Raw genomic sequence first — 15,023 nt, forward strand, 5'->3', positions numbered from 1 at the left:
AACATTTTCTACGTGTTCCTTCAAATTTAAGTTGTTCGCAATTGCAATTCCTTGGTATTTAGTTGAATTTACGGCCTTTAGATTTCACTGATTTATCGTGTAACCGAAGTTTAACGAATTCCTTTTAGCTCTCGTGTGAATGACCTCACATTTTTCGTTATTATGGGGCAACTGCCAATTTTTGCACCATTCAGATATCTTTTCTGAATCGTTTTGCAATTTCTTTTGATCTTCTGATGACTTTATCAATCAATAAACGACAGCGTCATCTTCAAACAACCTAGGACGGCTATTTAGATTGTCTCCCAAATCGTTTCTATAGATAAGGAACAGCAAAGGGCCTATAACACAACCTTACGGAACGCCAGAAATCACTTCTATTTTACTCGATGACTTTCCGTCAGTTACTACGAATTGTGACCTCTCTCACAGGAAATCACAAATCCAGTCAGATAACTGAGACGATATTACATAAGGACGCAATTTCACTGCAAACCGCTTGTATGGTGCAGTGTCAAAAGCCTTCCGGAAATCCAGAAATACGGAATCAATCTGAAATCCCTTGTCAGTAGTACTCAACACTTCATGCAAATAAAGATGTAGTTTTGTTTCACAAGAACGATGTTTTCTATACCCAAGTTGACTTACTCTGAGGATAATTACTTCTACGTTACTCATGCTGGGAGCTGCTCTTGATTCGAATTCTCGAATATTTACTTCCTCTTCTTTTGTGAAGGCATTTCGGAAGGCTATGTTTAGTAACTCTGCTTTGTCACCACTGACGTCGATAGTATCTCCATTGCTATCGCGCAGAAAAGGCATTGACTGTTTCTTGTTGCTAACATACGAGGGTTGAAACTTTAATAGTGGCAACTATTTATGTATAGCTCTTATGCAATAGATACGTGTTTCAAAGTTTTACTGATCTTCAAAGCAGTCACCAGCATTGTGTATAACATGTTGCAGCGATGTGGAAGTCGTAGGGTACTCTTAGAAGTGCCAGTTGTGCTGATAGTTCGAGCGGCGAGGTCCGGTTTCCGAAGAATTTGTAGCAGTTCTGAAGCGAATGCTGTGAAGTGTTTCCTTCAGTTTAGAAATCGCGTTGAACTTACGAAGGCTTAAGTTAGGGGAGTGCAGTGGGTGGTATAGCACTTAGCAGCCCCACCAGTCAAACAAATCAGTAACAGCTTGCACTGTACGTGCTTGACCCTTGCCCCCACAAAGTGATGGTCAGGTCCGGCAGAAAGTGTCATCACTTCTGTCTCTAAACTGGTCTGCGGCCGCGGTGGTCTAGCGGTTCAGGCGCTCAGTCCGGAACCGCGGGACTGCTACGGTCGCAGGTTCGAATCCTCCCTCGGGCATGGATGTGTGTGATGCCCTTAGGTTAGTTAGGTTTAAGTTGTTCTAAGTTCTAGGGGACTGATGACCACAGATGTTAAGTCCCATAGTGCTCAGAGCCATTTGAACCATTTTTTTTCTAAACTGGTCGTACGCTGCGTTTCAAAAATGAACAGCATAGAGGCAGAAGTGATGACACTTTCTGCCGGACCTGACCATCATTTTGTGGGACAATGCTCAAGCACGTATAGTGCAAGCTGTTACTGATTTGTTTGACTGATGGGGCTGCTAAGTGCTATACCCCTTATACACTTCCCTAACTTAAGCCTTCGGAAGTTCAACGCGATTTCTAAACTGAAGGAAACACTTACAGCATTCGCTTCAGAACTGCTACAAAATCGTCGGACAATGGACCGCGCCGCTAGAAATGTCAGCACAACTGGCACTGCTAAGAGTTTCCTACGATTTCCACATCGCTGGCAATGGATTATACACAATGCTGGTGACTACTTTGAAGGTTAGTAAAACTTTGAAACACGTATCTATTGCGTAAGAGCTATAAATAAATAGTTGCCACTATTAAAGTTCCAACCCTCGAACTCCACATACGACCAGAGTCTCTTTAGATTTCCTGCCAGGTTTCGAGACAAAGTTTCGTTGTGGAAACCATTATAAGCAATTCACATTGAAGTTCGCGCTACATTTAGAACTTCTCTAACAGATTGCCAATCTTGGGGATTTTGCGTCTGTTTAAATTTGGCATGTTTGTTTTGTTGTATCTGCAACAGTATTCTGACCCGTTTTGTGTACCAGGGAGAATCGGCTCCGTCGTTTGTTAATTTATTTGGTATAAATCTCCCAATTACTGACGATACTATTTCTTTGAATTCAAGTCACATCTGGTCTACACTTATTAATTTGGAAGGAGTGGAGATTGTCTCTCAGGAAGGCGTCAACTGAATTTTTATTTGCTTTTCCGAATAGCTATACTGTTCGTTTATTTTTGGAGGTTACAGTATCCAATTTCGCTACGACAACACTGCTTTACTAATCTCTGTATCCGTTTTGATGCTCGTTATTAACTCAGCATCATTTGTTTCTAAGAGGTCAAGTGTTTTTTCACAACCGTTTACTATTCGCTTGGGCTCATGAACTAACTACTCGAAATAATTTTCAGAGAATGCGTTTAGTACATTTTCGTATGATGTTTTATGCGTATCTCCGGATTAAAATTGTTTTTTCGCCAACATATCGAGGTAAATTAAAGTCACCACCAAATAAAATCGTATGAGTCGGATACGTGTTTGAAATCAAACTCAAGATTCTCTTAATATTTCAGCAACTGTATCATCTGAATTGGGAGGTCGGTAAAAGGATCCAATTATTCTTTTATTCCGGTTGCAACAATGACCTCTACTCATACTAACTCACAGGAACTATCTACTTCAATTTCGCAGCAAGATACACAACTTCTAACAGCAACAAACACGCCACTGCCAAACGTGTTTATCCTATCCTTTCGGAACACCGTTAGGTTCTTCTCAAAAATTTCCCCTGAGCTTATATCCGGCTTTAGCCAGCTTTCAGTGCCTATAACGATTTGAGCATCAGTGCTTGGAGCTCTGGTACTTTCTCAACACAGCTACCAAGATTACAACTGTTATACCGACTGTTCCTGTATCTACGTTCTTCCTGTGTTCGGCCTGCAACATTTGTGACTGAAGCCCTTCTTGTGTTTTCCCGAGACCCCCTAACTTAAAAAACCGCGCCACACAGCCGCTGCTACCCGTGTAGCCACCACTGGATATAGTGGACACCCGACCTATTCAGCGGAACTCGAAACCCAACCACCCTTTGGCGCAAGTCGAGGAATCGGCAACCTACACGGTTGCAGAATCTTCTGAGCCTCTAATTCAGACCCTTCACTCGGCTCTGTACCAAAGGTCCACAATCGCTCCTGTCGACTATGCTGCAAATGGTCAGATCTGCTTCAATCTTGCAAGCAAGACTGGCAGCCTTTACCACTTCTGTTAGCCACTAGAAACCAGAGAGAATCTCTTCTGATCCAAACTGACACACATCATTGGTACCGACGTGAGCAACCACCTGCAGTTGGCTGTGTTCTTCATGGCATCTGGGAGGACCCGTTCCACATTTGGAACGACTCCACCCGGTATGCACAAGGAGTGCAAATTGGTTTTCTTTCCCTTCTTGGCAGCCATGTTTCTAAGGGGCCCCATTGTCCGGATTGTCCGGATCTTGCAGGCTGAGAGGTTTCCTCTCAAACAGAAGAGGTGACAGCATCTGGCCAGGGGCGACATCCCACTCGACCACATGTGAGAGGTCAACCTCAGTGAGAGCAGTAACAGCTCTGGGCACCGGTCAGGACCGATCGGAGGACTTGGACGTGCTGGTCGTCCGTTGGATCCCCACAGCGGGCCCACAACAGTGGTGCCCATTCACTACATCCTAAAGCTGTTTAACCGAGGCCATCACAAGCTGAAGCTGAGAGCGAAGTGTCACCAACTAGGCTCACATCTGCACACAACAATCGCAGTCCTTGTCCATACTAAAGACAGTGGAAAACTAGACTAAGCAGATAAACGGACTATCGGCACGTGCTGCGCAACTCTTCTGTAGACCCCGACGAAAACTTAATTAGATTAATACACAGAGATTCAAAAACCTACTGAAGCACTCAGGTGAAACTAAATAATTCGCCCCTGATAAGAACTTGTAATATGTCACAAAATCGGTCTACTTTCCGACGCAAACGAAAAAGCGAGAAATGTGGCTATTAGATATTAAATTAACACCCAGAACTCAAGAAACTAAGCTATTAAAGAACACAGATGATCTCATAAAATTCGCTCCTGGTTAGGAACTGGTAAAAATCACAGTATCGGTTACGTCCCTGTTGCTGCTTCTGTCTCTGCCGGCTACAGCTGCCTGACTAGTCAGCATGTTGGAGCATGACATGGAGCTGCTTTGTGTGTGCCACTCATCGGTTTGTGTGGTGAACACAACAGCAGCAGTTGCAGCAGAGCTCAGATAAACCTGTCCATGAGTCACAGAAGTTCACCAGAGGCTTTCAGTTTCTGCAGCCACAACTTGCTGAGCAGCATCAGCAGTGCACTGGGGGTCTCCAACAGTATGGGTGTGAAGGTCGGTACCGTATTCCAACATATGCACCATCCAGTGAACAGTGGGACATTCCAGTGATACTGCAAAGACAGAGAGTGGATGAAGTGGATGAGAAGATACCAATTGCTCGCAGTGCGCTACTACTACTATTAACTTCTACATATAACGTAACTGTTGGTGGGGCAAAGTATCTGAATATAGGTATAGAAACTGACGGTGACAAGCAAGTGCTGATGAAGATTGAAACCGTGATGAAGGCTATTAAAGTGTGGTTTACTCAGATGGAATGGAAGGTGATATGTCGTGCAATGCCGTACCTCAATGCTCAGATGACTATGGAGTATAATCCATCTTTTTCTCCCTGGGACATTCACTGTGCTGATCTGAAGCTATTTATCACATCGGTGTTCGATGGCGCAGCTCTCAGGGCGAAATTGAGAGAATAGCCATTTATTTACAGCACTCTACTGCTACGAATTTATTTGAACTGGGCACGATGTCTCTTGTATCAAAGAAACTGAATCGCTAGCTGCCATGTATACAAGCTGTATACAATGACATGAACTATCTTCGTGTGTATAGTATACATATGAATGTCTTAGAGCAGTACTTCAGTTCATGTATCGATGCAGTGCCGAAGTCAGCTACTATTGCTCCAACAGGCATGGAATCCACCCACACTAAATTTACGGAAGGAAGACTCATGTTTTTTTATGCTCCTATGAGTTTGATGGAAATATGACCAGAATTTAGTGCATACAAAAAACATTTAGCGGGAAATACTATAGAGCTGTGAAAAATTAGCAGTGGAGTTTGCTGTGAAATTTTTTAAAGAAACAAATTTTATCACAAAGAGCTGAAATGTATCTATCATATATAAAGATCTGTGTAAGCGAACTGAATAAATGAACTCGTTACCATACATCGTTATTGTTATTATTTACAAAAAAGCCTATCCATAATTATATATATAGGGTGTTTCACTAAATGTGTTTGCCTCTGTAAGTTACGAAGTAATAGGCGACGGAAATATTTATTGCGGTAGGTCACCATAAGAAGCGTTACACTGTCTGCGGAGCTATGAACATAGTTTATTGTGTCATTATCCAAAGAGTTACGGCAAAAGATAAAATTTTTAATAGAACTATAGTTGTTTCTATCATGCACTGAAATCAGAAACACCAGCTATGTATACATCAGTTTAAATTACATCGTCATTACCTTTAGTTTGGGAGCTATAACCCTTCAAAGATTCAGGGGCAGATGCCACACACGCTGCGCATAATGCAATGCGCCTTGTAAATGTAGTGCGGCCGAGTTGTAACGTCGCCGGTGTCACGGAGCGAGAAGCTTCCTCGATGGGCAGTTAAGACTACCGACTGTCGCCGTACACGGCCGTATATCCCGTATATCCGACAGTTCCAGCCACACAAACAAACAATATGCCACAGTTACTGACATCGGATGAAGATGGCATACACGAACAACGAGTCGTTGACATGTTGCTGATGCTCGGCGAGTGCCGAGACGACGCCACTGAAGCAGCCATGGCATACGCCGTGAGATATTCTAGTCGAAGAGCTCCGGCAGCCAATACGCTCTTACGTGCCGAACAACAACTTCGGGAAACAGGCAGCTTGGTAATGCGCCGCATTAACAGACGAAGAACTGCAAGAAGTGAGGAGTCGGAGGTGTTTGTTTTAGCTGCAGTACACCACGATCCTCATGCCAGCTTACGAGCCATCACTGCAGTCGCTGGTGTCAGTCTCACATCTGTGTGGCGTACAGTATTCGCCCACAGGTTTCATCCGTACCACCTGTCACTGATCCAGGAGCTGCATGGGAACGATTTCCGTGCGAGAGTTACATTCTGTGAACGGGCCATGCGTCATTTCGCGCTGGAGTCTTTACTAGGTATTATGTTCTCTGATGAGTCCACGTTCATAAATTAAAGTGCAGTGAATCACCATAACGTGCACTACTGGGCCGCAGACACTCCTCGGTGGGTACGACCTGTCGACAGTCAACGTAGGTGGTCTGTTAATGTATGGTGTGGAATCCGTGGGGATGAAATCATCAGTCCACCCTACTTCCCAGGTACACTGACAGTTGAACTATAATCTGGCGTTTATAGCCGACAATTTGGGTGGTCTCCTTCAACATGTGTGTCGACACACGGCAGTCCGTATATGGATGCAACACGGTCACCCAGCCCATTCTGCGCGTTCTGTTGTGGAAGAACTAAACAAAAGGTTTGCAGGAAGGTGGTTGGGGCGCCATGGTCCTAATTCATGGCCCGCAAGGGCGCCTGATTTAACACCATTAGATTTCTTTTTGTGGGGATATCTACAGGATCGTGTTTTGTCACTGAGTCCACATCCCCAGATGATCTAAAACGGTTCATCGAGAACGCATGTTGCTCCGTGACGCCAGCGTTGTTACATCTCGTCCACAGATCCTTTAGAAGACTCATAACACTGTGCATTCAGGAACATGGACGCACATTTGAACATCTCACTAAATCAACTTCCCACCGCCAGAACATCCATCACCCACCACATGGCCATGTATGATGTACAGCGAGAAACTTTGAAGGGTTGTAGCTCCCAAACTGAAAGTGATAGGAATGTAATTTAAATTGATGTATACACAGCTGGTGTTACTGATTCAAAAATGGTTCAAATGGCTCTGAGTACTATGGGACTTAACAGCTGAGGTCATCAGTCCCCTAGAACTTTGAACTACTTAAACATAACTAATCTAAGGACATCACACACATCCAAGCCCGAGGCAGGATTCGAACCTGCGACCATAGCAGTCTCGCGGTTCCGGACTGAAGCGCCTAGAACCGCTCGGCCACCGTGGCCGGCGTTACTGATTCCAGTGCATGATAGAAACAACTATTGTTCCATTTATAAAATTGTATCTTTTTGCTGTAACTCTTTGAATAATAACACAATAAACTATGTTCATAGCTCCGCAGGCAGCTAGAGTAGCACATGATGTCTGTAATATTGTGAGCAAAACTAACTTCTGACAAAAAACTAATTAAAACCATAAATACCAAACTTGCAAAAAAAGACGCTTTGGTAACGAAGGCTGTTAAGGGTAATACCACTGTCATTGCTAGCAAACAAGAGTACGTTGCAAAAACTCTACAGTTCTCTCAGGAAAACGATATTCCCGAGCTACATGAGGACCCCACGCCAACTTTGCAGAACGAACTGAGAACCGCTACTAACAACGCCAAAACTCTTCTTAAATCTTTCCATAAAAAGCAGCTAATTAACATAAATCCCCAATAGTATGAACAGTGCTTATCACTACTTAGACAAATTCTTGTAAGATATATTGAAAAAATCGTTAGTTTTCCTTAGCAATCATTCTGTTTCTAACCGTCAAGATTTAGTTAATAAAATTAAAGACGTCAGCCGTGGTAGAGATACGAAATTAATTGTCTTTGACATTAAAAATCTTTACACAAATGTGCCAGTACTTGGAGCCATAGACATAGTAGAAAATAATTTAAGTTCTTTCAAAAAAAGATTTATCTAATGAGCAAATCACCGACTTCATTAATTTACTTCGTATTGTAGCAAAATACAATTATTTTGAACTGAATAGAAAACTATATCAGCAATTACACGGCATTGCAATGGAGAACACCCTAGCAGGAATCCTTGCAGACGTGTCCATTAATTCTTTAGAAGTAAAATTTTTCAGTAATTTTTCAGCGTGAACTGTAGGCATCCTTTCATACGCTAGATACGTCGATGGCATTTTGATCATATACAAAGGGCCTAATGACAGTATTGATAGACTTTTTAATATGTTTAACGAGTTTCGTGAAAATATTTCTTTCACGTGTGAACTCGAAAACAAGTTCTGGCAATTGAATTTTCTAGATCTCACTCTTACGATAGTGGACGACAAAGTTTGCTTCAGTATCTCCCGTAAAGAAACCAGTTCTGATCAAATTATTCCATTCACGTCTGTACACCGCATTCTTATAAGATGGCCTTCCTTTCTTTCGTCTATTCATAGAGCCACCTCCACACCCCTTTGTTCTGGAAATCTCAATTCTGACAACAATCTGATTAAAATTGTGGCTGCCTATAATTGCTGAGATCCTTCTATAGTAGATAGTATTTGTAGTAGCCACCCTAGGCCTCTCTAATAACGAACCTAATGAAAAGAAAACATTTTTCGCTGTTCCATTTGTGGGTCCACTTTCTTACAGGATACAGCGTTTACTTCGAAATAAATATAACTGTAGAGTAGCCTTCTACACTAGTAATTCTTTAAAAAGTAACATTATACATAATTGGAAACCTACGCTTTCCCCTCTGCAGAATTCTGGTGTCTATAAAATTATTTGCGGCAGTTGCCCTGCCTATTACGTAGGCCAAAGAGGTCGAGATATTTCGAAAAGATCTAAGGAACACCTTCTCGGCGAAAAAGGCACCAATGTTCACAATTCAACTTTCGCTGACCATTTGTTCATCACAGGACACAATCCTAAAAATGTAAAAGACATCCATATCTTGTACTCGGAGAAAAAAGGCTTTAGGCCTAACATCTTAGAAGAACAAGAGATTTTTAAACACCTATCTCTGAAGGACGGTCTCATTCTGAACGAACAGTTGCAATTACGCAATAAAAACTTTTATCATGGTATAGAGCCGCTAGTTAAAAATGATCTGAATGGCGATGCTCTCCTCAATGCAGACTCTTAAACATAGTTTTCCTTCCAGTTTTATATTTTCTATTTACATTTTGAACTATATTTCATTTATAAAATAAGACCGTTACGGTATGTTGTAAATTTTATGCACTGATTCCTGTTGTTGCCTGCAGTGTTAAATTGTCTATGCAGTGCCTCATTTGTGCTTGTCTGTAATTCGCTCACTTCTTGCTAGATGGCGCGTATTTGTTTTCGTATCCAACTCGTGGCTGCCTTGGCATGTTAACTGTCTAGTCTGTCGGTGACGGCGGTTTTATGCAGTTGTTTGGCTCTAACCGACCTCGTGACTGCCGTTGTATTTCGATGGAACATTTTATTCCAACGGACAAGTATATTATATTGTTACAGTTTAATTTTTATTCTTGTGTTAATTTCAATTTGACAAGAGCATTTTTGCTCAGATGTTTTTCACCTATGGTGTGGTTACATGTAAGTACACTGTTTGCCCATTTTATGGTCGTAATCCTATTAAGCATATTATGTTTCTGAACCCTGTCATTACATTTTCTGGGTAACCCTATGTAAGTTTTATTCTGATGAAGACCACCTTAGAGGTGTCGAATTTTATGCAGCCGAGGTGGCTATACGTACATTCTGTAGTTAATTTAATGCACGGTTGCTGAACTTCAACCAACAACAATATCAAAATTTCACTATATATATATATATATATATATATATATATATATATATATATATATATATATATATATTGGTTGTGAAAGTGATCGATGTCTTGCCAAACAGACAGATGAATATTACCAACAAAGGCGCTCATAGTGTTACAGTATGTACAACATTAAATTTATAATCCAAATCGGCATTTAAACAGTATTCGCGGCAATGCATTGAAGCAATTTTCACTACCCGCATAACAGAGTCTTTAAATAGTAAAATATCACCAATAGGAAGTATCTGTGACTTATCCAAAGCATTTGATTGTGTGAGCCATGACACTGTTACAGAAATTTTGATTCTACGGTATAAATGGAACAGCATATGAGTGGTTTAAGGCATATCTACAGAACAGGAAGCAAAAAGCTTCCTTATGCGAAGTACATGATTTGAGGAACTTTCCCATTTCATCTAAGTGGGGTGAAATTACATTAGGTGTTCCACAGAGTTCGATCACGGGTCCCCTTCTGTTCATGATATATGTGAATGAACTTCCTTCTTATCGGAAACGAGAAGATAAACCGGCACTGTTTGCTGATAATTCAAGCATCATTATTAATCCAGTAAAATATACTCCAATAGAAAATGAAACAAATAATGTCATTGGAAAAATTATTGACTGATTTTCTGAAAAAAGGCTTGCTCTGAAGTTTGAAAAACACACTACATTCAATTTTCTACTGCAAGGAGTACAGTTCCTTCAATAAATATACCATATAAACAGAAGTCAGTAGCCAGGGTAGAGCGTATTAAGTTTTTGGGTGTTCATATAGTTGAGAATCTTAATTAGAAAATTGATAATTTGAATCTTCTAAAGCGACTAGGTTCAGCAACGTTTGCAATCACAATAATTGCTAATTTTGAGGATATGGAAATTAGGCAGCTAACATACTTTACATACTTTCACTCTCTGATATTACATAGAATAATATTTTGAGGTAACTCAACCCTTAGGCAAAAAGTATTCGCTGCTCAAAAGAAAGTGGTTAGAATAATGTGTGGGGCTAGTAGTCGCACATCTCGTAGGCATCTGCTTAAGGGTTAGGAAATTTTACAAGAGTCTCACAGTACATTTACTCAGTAATGAAATTTTTTCGCAACATCCTTAACCAGTTTAAAAACAGTGACATTCATAATTATAATACCAGAAGGAATAAAGATTACATTATCCTCTACTTAACCTATCTTTGGCACAGAAAAGGGATAAAATATTTTGCTGTAAAACTTTTCGATAAATTACCAGATGAAATAAAATAACAGACGTAGCAGTTTCAAAAATAAATTGAAATCATTTCTCCTTGACATCTCCTTCTATACTATAGATGAATTCTTAAATTGAGACAAATAAATCCACAGCTGTAATATATGCACTTAAGGGAACGGGGTAGGCAATAAAATTTTAAGCTTAAAAAAAAAAGCCCTTGATTCATGTGTGCATTTCTTAAGCACTCGCCACATTCCACATCATAACGGCTTCCATGAGATTCATCAGTATAACATCTAACTAACTAACTAGCTGTTGCATCTTCTTGTCCCAGAACTAGCAACTAGCATTACGCTTTGAAATAGCTATGCATCTCCTGTGCACCATTTGAACATGAGCCTAATAAGGTTCGAAAACCAGTTCACGGAATAAATAACTATTTCAAAAAAGTTACTAGATGCAAATTTCTGTATTCATAATAAATGAAAAATTAAAAACAAAAAGTAACAAAGGAAAAATACACAAATAAATAATAAAACAAAAAAGTACAACCACATACACAGAACTTCCATCTACACATGTATACTCAAACGAAAAACAACTGAAAACAAAACGTGAGAAAGGCGGCAACACTTACAGTAACGAATGACACTCTAGACACATAAAATAGCTGTTACAATTTCATATTTAGAAAACAGTGGCCACAAGGAAAACTGCAAGCTTTCAACTAGTTTTTTGTATGGCAGAAAACTGTTTGGCTTACAAATAATTAATTAGACGCTGATCAGTAAGTACCTTTACATTTTATTATAAAAAATTAAATGAAATGTTTTAGATCTGTAAACTATAAGCGCAGACGACATCCTATATGTGTAAACGATAAAAATCGTGTAATGTCTCAAGACGCCTACTGAAGATGCCTTGTAAATAAGGTGAAACGCGTCTAGGAGCACAAGTTACGTAAAAAACTAAATTTGCAGCATGAAAAGGTGTTTTTGTTTTAAACCACTGCAATTTCTTATGTGTTCATCAGACGATAACATTAAGCTCCACATCCTCATTGGTGCTACTCGAGGGCGAAAATCTGTTGCACGCCTTTCTCCTTTCACTTTCATTTCATACCAATATACATACTACAGTGTACAAACGTTCGTTACACTTGACTGATTAATACAGATATATTACTCTCACATCGCCCTGACGAAATAAGGGGATCCATACCATAGTATATCAGTAATTTTGAGTGACATATCGCTCTGCTATAATGCAAATCTTTCTGTTTAGAGTGTGAATATAAACCATCACTCTTTTGCTCGTTAATTACGCGCTGTTGCAGTAACGTTTAGATGTCACCGGAAAGAGAAAAGACAGATGGAAAACTGTTCACTTGTATGAACAAAAGGAGCTCAGATGTGCGAATGACTGATTTCATCAGTTTATGAATACATTGTCAGTCTGATATAATCAGTATTGCTCATTATTATACGAGAAGGTTCTGGAAAAACTAGATGATATTTGCGTTATATTGTGTCAGTTCTAATTTCAGTTTCAGCTGTCTCTGAACGGTAAATGGTTGACAGTAAATCGCTCCCTCACCACTGCTAAAAAGAAGGGCACGGTAAAATGTTATATTTTCATGAACACCCATGAAAATAGTTCATGACGCCTGGATCCGAATTAATTGCCAGCCAGCATTATCTAAAAAAATGATCCATACACACATGTAACAAGACTGCATGGTTTATTTGATCTGACATTCTCGTAGATAACATTATTTGTTATTTTATTGCACATCAAAAATTTCTAAAGTTTAATCTATCCAACCAATGGTAGTCCCTACGAAGGTATTTCTTTGCTTTAATCAAGTTTAACATAAAATTGGTAATGTTGTAAAACAATTACCTTGTTTTTCCAGTAGCACAGTGGTGAAGGACTCTCAGCAACATTCTAGGAATTTGGGGGAGGGGAAAGGAGAATCAGTTAACGATTGTTATGATCTCGGACATCCAGATTTTATTATATCACTGATATTTCAACATTCCCTTTAGAGAACGGTCATAGTTTTTCGTTCCTATGGATGAGGAAGACATTAGAGGCAAACATTTTTAGTTGAAGCTCTCGCTTCAAGAACTCAACACGTATCGCCAGCACGAAAGAAAATCACCGAGAGAAGCGCAATATAGTTTTCCCAAGGAAGCCAAACGCTCTTCGGCTTCGGTTTATAGCGCAATTTGTTCCACAGGAAGTATGCCTATATTTATCAGTATTATAGGGGAAGTAAATCAGAGCCAAGAAGGCTTATGGCAAGGGCCTCTCCAGACTGGTCGTAAAACTTCGCAAGGATCTCAAGGAAATTTCAGTGTTTCGAGCGCCTGGAGGAGCGAATCTGGGGTATCGACACAGCCGTTAAATCTCGAGCAGCCCTTGGGGGCGGAAAAACAGTTGCACCGCGGGCGAGGTAGACTGCTTCCGACGTGGCTGTCAAAACTGCGTGCAGCGGTATTGTTTACAAAGAGCAGAGTGCGTTTGGCCCGTGTAAACCAATAACTGTTCATGCTGTCCAGGAATAGGAGGTGCAACAAAAACTATCTAACTAAAATAATGCCGACATGGAACATGAAAGAGAGGCAATAGTTGACAAAGAAGTGAAATATCGTTGTAGCTAATACACCAAGTTATTTAAAATATACATAGTGCAATCGGTAAAACAAATGAAGGAGAAATTTGGAAAATGAATTACAGTTCAAGGAAAGATTTGTTGATGACATCGTTTTTCTGTCAGAGCTGAAAAGGTCATGGTAAACCAGTTGAACGATACGTATAGTACAGACAACTTTTGGGGAGCGCAACCACAGCTCAGAGACATTATGAATAACAAATAATAACACTTAATAACTATTTAAATTTTCATAAAAATCATAAAAATTCAAAAGCCTAGAATGATGCAGTACTTCCAAAAGCCGCATAGCTGAATGAAGGTGCGTTACTCGTAGCTACCGGTTTCACGTCAGTATAGATGCATCTTCAGATTTATCTTTCGAAAGTACAAATCACTGTGTGAAATTTTTGAAATTGTAGAAATGCAGAACATTAGTGTTGACATTCAACAAAAAACAATGACGAATACGCATAGTTATACAGTGTGAGTCACTAAGTACTGCCACCAAGAATAACTTCGAAAGTATGAAAGGAGCTGAAAAGTTTACGAGACAAAAGTTGCATGGGACAACAGGGGCCATGATTTTCTGTTGCTATGTGGGGTCGCTTCAGAGATATGAAGGTCAACTTTTTTTTAATGTGATGCTATAGTTCGGCACTTATCTTCTGATAACGGCTATCGAGACCAATCCGGTGATGTTTTACAGTAAGGTCTTTGAAGGCCAACGAAGGTCAAAAGGTGGCATGAACGTCCATTTACAGAAGGTGTACGAAGCAATGACCATTGGTTTCAATGCAGTGCTGCAATATTCTTACAGTGGATAGAGTGGCATTCCTTATAACATCGGCACTTACTGAAACACAAAAAAATGTTCAAATGTCTGTGAATTCCTAAGAGACCAAACTGCTTGGGTCATCGGTCCCTAGACATACACACTACTTAAACTAACTTATGCTACGAACAACACACACACACTTATGCCCAAGGGAGGACTCGAACCTCCGGCAGGAGAGGCCGCGCAGTCCGTGACATGATGCCTCAAACCGCGCGGCCGCTCACCGCGGCTATCAAAGCACATGCTCTGACAATACTCACTCGCATATCTTCTTGTCTTTAAAAACAATGTCTTTTACGAGTGCCCACAAGATAAAAAACCCAAATGCGTCAAGACTGGCGAACGAGCCGGCCACGACACATCTCCTCCGCGTCCAATCCAACGATTTGGGAATTTTCTCTGAAACTTATCTCTAGCCACCAGC

The sequence above is a fragment of the Schistocerca gregaria genome, chromosome 3, assembly GCF_023897955.1.
Source record: "Schistocerca gregaria isolate iqSchGreg1 chromosome 3, iqSchGreg1.2, whole genome shotgun sequence".
Classification (NCBI taxonomy): domain Eukaryota; kingdom Metazoa; phylum Arthropoda; class Insecta; order Orthoptera; family Acrididae; genus Schistocerca; species Schistocerca gregaria.